Source organism: Notamacropus eugenii, chromosome 5, assembly GCF_028372415.1.
Source record: "Notamacropus eugenii isolate mMacEug1 chromosome 5, mMacEug1.pri_v2, whole genome shotgun sequence".
In the NCBI taxonomy this organism is placed as follows: domain Eukaryota; kingdom Metazoa; phylum Chordata; class Mammalia; order Diprotodontia; family Macropodidae; genus Notamacropus; species Notamacropus eugenii.
Genome location: NC_092876.1, coordinates 63,957,033 through 63,964,519, shown reverse-complemented (window position 1 = coordinate 63,964,519; position 7,487 = coordinate 63,957,033).

The following is a 7,487-nucleotide window of genomic DNA, read 5'->3' as shown; positions in this document are numbered from 1 at the left end:
GATTGGGGAATGAATAAACAAATCGTGGAACATGAACTTAATGGACTAGATATGACGATGTAAGAAACAATGAATATGATGACGAAAGAGAAATATGCAAAGACGTACATGAACTGATGCAGAGTGAAGGAAGCAGGGATAGGAAAACAATATACACAATGGCTACAATGAAAATAAATGGAATAACCACAAAACAATTGAAAGTGAATATCACAAAATGATAAGTTTGGATCCCAAAAAAGAGATATAAGAAAGACACTTCCCTCCCCCACTCCTGTGTAGAGGTGGGGGCATTCATGAGTGTAAAACGTTGAATATAACGTCACAATTTTTCCAATTGTTGATTGTTTTTGCTGTACTTTTTTTTTTCCTTTTCTTTTAACAACCCTTTTCTGTAAGGGATGGCTCTCTAGGAGGAGAAAGGAAGAGGGATACAGGAGAAAAAATGCGACATGAAAACAAAAGGTGTCAATAGAAATGCTTTAAATTACCCTGTGATATCTAAACTATTTCATTTCTAACAGTCTGTTTTCTTCAGGTTCACTCTAGTTCTGACCATGATTCTAAAATTATCTGCCTAATTGGACCCTAGGGGTGGCTCATCAGATGAATCCTAGATTTAGAGCTGACTGTACCTTATCTAATCCAGGGGTAGGGAACTTGTGATCTCCAGGTCACATGTAGCCCTCTAGGTCCCTAAGTGTGGTCCATTGACTGAGTCCAAGTTTTACAGAACAAATCCTTTTATTAAGGGGATTTGTTCTGTCAAGTTTGGATTCAGTCAAAGGACTACACTTGAGGACCTAGAGGTCCATGTGTGGCCTCAAGGCCACAGCTTCCCTACCCCCATCTAGTCCAACCCTCTCATTTTACAATTTAGGAAACTGAGGCCCAGAGAGGTTACCAACTTGCCTAAGGTCACATATGTGGTAAGTGTGAAAGTCAGGATTTAAATTCAGATCCTCCAACCACAAATACAACACTCTTTTCACTACTTTGTGCTGTATGTTCAATGGATAAGGATTACTATATTGAAGTAAACCGCAAAACAACTGTACCTGCCCAAGCACTGGCTACCATAGTCTGGATAATATTCAGTAGGCATTCTTGAATTTTCTGGTATGGATAGTCAACACAGAAAAAATGTGCTCATTTTGTTAGTCTGAAATCTGTTTGTCTGAAATCTAAGAGTATTTTTATTGGATGATTATTTCCATCTTTGGGGAGAATAAGAGGTTCACCATGATTGAGTGACCATCCTTTAAAGCTCCTTTATCTTCAAGAGATATATAGGCCAAAAATATACATATATACACAAAATACATATATATACACATATATAAATATATACACACATATATGTGTGTATATGTATGCATGTACATGTGTATATGTGTGTATATACAAATACATATATAATTTACATGTGTATATATATATATAAAACGTATCACTCCTTTCAGCCTAGGGGGTATGATATTCTTTCGGAGTTCAGGATGAAAACCATTTGCCCTGGTCATTCCCCTAGAGTACTTTTGCCCCAGTCCAGAAGGGTAACAGTTAGCTTAATCCCTGTCATTTTATCTCGCTTCCCACAAAACACTTATTATACAAAAGACAATCACAGATGCTGAGCAAACATATTTTTCAAAACAAGCAGCAAAAAAAGTGACTGGGGAAGTTGTATAGAATAGTTTAGGAAAGAGAATATACAAGAATTAGAGGCTCTGTGGCTTGGGAGGAAGATGACATCTCAGCTCAACCAAGTCTCTCACCCACTCTTTTTTTTTTTTTTTGGATTTTTTTAAAATTATTTTATTTTATTTATTTATTTTTTTATTTTTTAATGTTTAACAATCACTGCCATACAATTGAGATTTTATCCCCCACCACCAACCCCCCACTACCCCCCTCCCTCCCCACGACTGCATACAATTCTGTATAGGTTCTACATATACTTTCCTATTGAGTATATTTTCACTATAGTCATGCTATGTAGTCAGACTAAAATAAATGAAAGAAATCGTATAACAAATCAGAACATGATACACAAACATGTACACATACATAAACATGATCTGCTACATTTTGTCTCACCCACTCTTAGCAGTCACTTTGGTATAGGTGTCGGGAATCAATGTGTCTGTTGGAGCATCTGCTCCTTCCCACAAGCCTGTGGCTCTGGGGGTAGATCCTCCTCCATTCAAAGTCTACGCTCTCTGTCTGTCTGTCTCTGTGCACCAAACAGAAATCATACCTCCCACATGGACTGAGGATCCACATTCAAAATCATCAACATTCTCCCATCACATGCAAGAACATTTGAGTTGGAGTCAAGATGAGGGAGGGGAATAAGCATTTTATTAAGCATTTACTATGTGGCAGGATATGTGCTAATCATTTTACAAATGCTGTCTCATTTGATTTTCATGATCCCCATTTTATAGTTGAGGAAACTGAGACAGACAGATGCTAGATAACTTGCTCAGGGTCACACAGCTGCTAAGTATCTGAAGGAGGATTTGAACTCAGTCTTCCTGACTGCAGACCAGATGTTCTATCCACCATATTCCCACCCCACCCCCACTCCCAGTATTTACTAGTTGTATGACCCTGGATAATCACTTAATCTCAATTTCCTCATCTCCAAAAGAGAGTTAATAATAGTACCTGCCTCACAGAACCGTTGGAAGGATCAAGTGAGGTCATGTATATAAAGTGCTTTGCAAACCATAAAGCATTATGTGTGCAAATTATTATTGTTATTATGACATCAGAACTCTAGGAATAATGAGTAGAAATTGCAGAGAAGCAGATTTAGATCTTATGTGGAGAAAAACTGCTTATGATTAAAGTGATCTAAAAGTAGCTTGAGCTGCCTTGGGGAGTAGGAAATTTTCTCTCACTAGCTAGCATAGCACCTACTATGTGCCAGACACTTTACAATGATTACCTCATGTGATTCTTGAAACAACTCTGGGAGATAGAGGCTGATAGGATCCCCATTTTATAGTTGAGGAAACTGAGGCCGAGAGGAGTTAAGCAACTTGCCCAGGATCACGCAGCTAGAGTCTGAGGCTGGATCTGAACTCAGGTCTTTCTAACTCCTGACCCAGAGCTCTCTCTACTGTTGCCTCAAGACTAGAAGTTTTCAAGAGGGGAATTTTGTTCAGGTACCCACTGAATTCCATGGCCTCCAAGATCCCTTCAAAGCTCAGCTCAAGGGTCACCTTATACAAGGCCTTTCTTTCTGTCCCCAGCTACTAATGCTTTCTATTCAAAACTTACCTTGTATTTATATATTTGGAGACTCAGTAGGGACCTGGGTTGGAAAGATCTGAGTTCAAATCTAACCTCAGACAATTACTGTGTGACCCTGGACAAGTCACTTAACCTCCATTTGCCTTAATCCACTGGAGAAGGAAATGGCAAATCATTCCAGTATCTTTGCCAAAATCATATTTTCACGCTGCGGTTCACAGGGTCATTTGTTGTCTCCCCCAATAAGATATAAACTCTTTCAGGGTAGGAACTATTTTTCTTTCATCTCTATCTCCCAATGCCTAGATCAGCTTCTGGCACATAGTAGCTGTTGAATAAATAGTCGTTGATTGATTGATTCCCTTTCTGACACTCTGCATTCACATGACCATCTCTACTTCGACTCAGAACCTATTATCTATTTAAGCAAAAGATTTCACTTGAGATTTAGAGCTGAAAGGGACCTCAAAGATCATCTAAATCCAACACTCTCATTTTATAGCTGGGGAGACTGAGGCGTAAAGAGGAAAGGCCACATAGAAACAATAAATTTATAAGTACAATTCTGAACTCTCTCTTTTTTATTATTCTTATTAATTTATTTATCTGCTCCTCTTTCTTCCACCCAGTGCCTTTTCCAGCCTACTAAGCAGCACGATGAGGGAGTGGGGGTGGAGGTGAGGAATGGTAAGCAGAGGTCACTTAAGCCATTTTACTTCATGGTTTTGTCCCTTAACCCCTCCCATAGCCAGTGAGTCAGTGAATCAGTCAGTATTCATAAAAGTGATTTTAAATTTTGGCAAAGTCAATTCCTTTCCCGGAAAGGCATCCAAAATGATTACTTACAATGCTATGAGATAAAGAACCCAACAATAATTGAATTCTGTGTTGTATTTTTTTTTAATTTTGGAGAAAGTGAGAAAGACAGAGGGAGAAAAAGTGAGAGAAAAAGAAAGTATGAGAAAGTGAGAAAGAAAAAAGAGAAAGGGAGAAAAGGAAAAAGAAAGTGAGAAAGAGAAAGACAAAGAAAAGAGAGAAGGAGAAAGGAATAGAGAAAGAAGAAAAAAGACAGAAAGAAAAGAAAGGAAGAAAGAAAAAAGAAAGGAAGAAAGTGAGAAAGACAAAGAAAAGGGGGAAGGAGAAAGCAATAAAGAAAGAAGGAAAGAAAGGCAGAAAGGGAAGAAAGAAAAAGAGAGAAAGAAAAGAAGAATTGAAAGGAAGGACGAAAGAAAAGAGAGAAAGAAAAGAAAGAAAGAGAAAAAACAGCCACTTGGAAGAAATGTTATCAAGTTCTCAGCATCTGCAATTTACAAGGCAGTCCCCCGTTTCCGCGGCCTCCCAGGCCCCGCCCCCTGCCTGGGCTGCGGAGCCCTCATTGGTGGGGGGCGGCATTTCCAAGCCGGTGCCTGCGCCCGAGGAAAGGTTGCCTCGGACACGCATCCCTGTGTGAATGCATGACGTCCCAGGCTGGCGCCAGGCTGTCTGGAGCTGAGAGTTAGATCAACACAGCTGTGGGACGGGGACACACAGCTGGGCAAAGGAGCGGATTCCTCAACAAAAAATAGGATTGTGAGAAAAGTTCTGAAACAAAAACAGCGCAGACAAAGGCCTTAATGACATCCTTTCATAAAAATAAAAAATGCAAGAGGGAAAAAGCCTGGTAAAAGGAGCAGAACTGGGAACAGAAAGTTCAGAGAAGGGGGTCGGATGCTGTGGGCCTGCAGCAAAAGAAGCCGAAGAAGGCATTTGCCTCCTTCAGCTGTTTGTGAAAACCTCTATTTAGGCCCCAGCTTCAATTCCCCAGCCTTCACTTAACCTGCCTCTATTCTGGGCACCAGAAGGACTGGGAATCAGGGGACCTGGGCTCAAGCTGAGGCTTTCCCTTTAACTGGCTGAGACCTTGGGCAGCTCACTTCCCATTTTCTGGGCCTCAAGTATCTTCATCTGTAAAGCAAAGGCCTTGGAATGAATGTACCGTTAAGCTCTAATATTCTGCAGTTCTAACACTAGCTATTTTATGTCCCTTCCAGTTAGAGTTGTTCTTTGTCCTACAGTCCCTTTGAGGCTACCTAGTACATGGTGGCTTGCACTCTCAAAGATTCCTCTGACACCTCTCTGGCCTGAAGTGGTCTTTCTCTCTTCTCCAACCCATGCCTCTTCTGACACCAACCTGAGTCCCATTCCACCATATGCTGGTATTTGTCTCATCTGTTGTAAGCACCTTTAGCTGAAGGGTGGGTTCTCATCTTTGTACTCCTTACTGTAAGAACAGAAGCTAAAAGGATTTTGAACTGAATTCAAGTTGAGCCCTGATGATACCAAGTGCAGAAAGAGGCTTTGGGAAAGTATAAAGTGGTAAACAGATGTGAGATGGAATTGTGATCTTCATCATCCTCACCATCCATTTCATTAAACATTTTTTAAACCCTAAGATGTAGTAGGCACCAAGTTGGGGAGGAGATGGAGGAAATAACACGTATCATCATCATTATAAAAAGGTGATTATGGTTTTAACTAAGAAAAATATTGATCTTTAAAAGTTCATCTTAAAATAGAGGTCCCTTCACCTTAGAAAGACGCGGTCCTCTCTAGTCTTCAGACTTTAGAACATGAAGTAGAACAGAGAAAGTCAGAGATGGAAAGAACTTTAGAACTTAGCACGTGTTAGAGTTGAAAGGGACAAAAATTGATTGAGAATGAAATCTAGATCCGATGATTTTACGATGAAACCTAATCAGGGCTAGACAGAATTAATAGAACCTTAACAAATCTTTCAAGGGGGTTGGTACAACAGTTAATTAAATGTAATGGTTTTGTCACCAAATGGAGTTTAATTCTGATCTTCTGAGTTCCCCCAAAGATATTAATGGGCAAAAATAATAAAGGGTAAGGAAATCTAATGGCTGATAACTTTTTGCGTTATTTATCTCTGGGGGCATGGGAGGAAAACAGGGATTGACAAGAGAAATCTATCACCAGATTTTTAAAGAGGTTTGTATCATGGGACTGGATCCATTTTGAGGGTTAATGCTCACAAGAAATCAGAATCTGATCTGGCTCTCAGAGCTAACTCCTTCTGCCACTTGGAATCCTGGGATCCTAGCTCTTGAACTGGAAGAGATCTCACAGGCCATTTTACACTCCTTCATTTTACAGATGGGAAAACTGAGGCTACCAAGTCTAATCTCCCCAAGGGATAATGTTCTCTATGCCTAGAATGCCCTCATTTAATTTCATTCTATTCTCTCTAATTCAATAAATATATATTAAGCACCTACTATGTGTCATGGGAATTTTAAAAGACAAAAACCCCACAACAGCCTTACTCCTCATGGAGCTTTTTTTTTTTTTTTTAGGGAGGTGGGAATGACATGTATACAGGTACATAAATACAAAAGTTATACAAAGTAATAATCTCCTGTTGTATTCCTACCCATCTTTCAGAGTCCAACTCAAATGTTACCTCCAACATCCCAAATCTCCTTGGTCACACATACAGTTAACTGTCCCTTCTCTGTCCTTGTTTCACTATTGTGTTTGTACCTGGACAATGTTTTTATATTGTAACGTTGTGTATTACAGCTATCATTGTGTGCCTTATTCTCTCAATGAAACTGTAACTTTGTATTCAGTTGAAGAAGCATTTATTAAGCCCCTCTGTTATACAGAGGTAGCTTAGTCTAGAGATAACTGGACTGGCCTTCAGTCAAGAAAGACCTGTGTTCCCTCTCATCTTGCCTGATACTACGCTGTGTGACCCTAGATAAATCATTTAGCTTCTCCCTATCCCTGTGAAACCCTCTAAGACTAAGTAAGTAGTAAAGATGTAGTCATTCTACACGGAGGAGGGACTCTCCACAAGTGATGTTCCCTCTAAATGGATGTAATCACAGGTCCAAACCGGTAGGGGTAGGGAGTTGGGACGGGGGTGGGGGGTGGGGGGTGGGGGGGGGTGGGGTGAGGAGGAGATGTGCAAAGCACATCACCTCTCCCATGCTTCTGTACATTGTAGACACTTAGTAACTATCTGTTAAATTGAAATTTCTTCTGTTATAGAACTGAATTTCGCAAATGGAGAAACTGAGACCAAGAGAGAGAAAGTGACTTTGTCTAAGCGAGGAAAAGGAAGGACTTAGAGCCCAAGTCTCTTGAGTCCAGCCAAAGGCACAGTGAGAAAATCGTTAGGTTTATGGTCAAAGAACTTGGATTCAGATTCGATTCGGTCA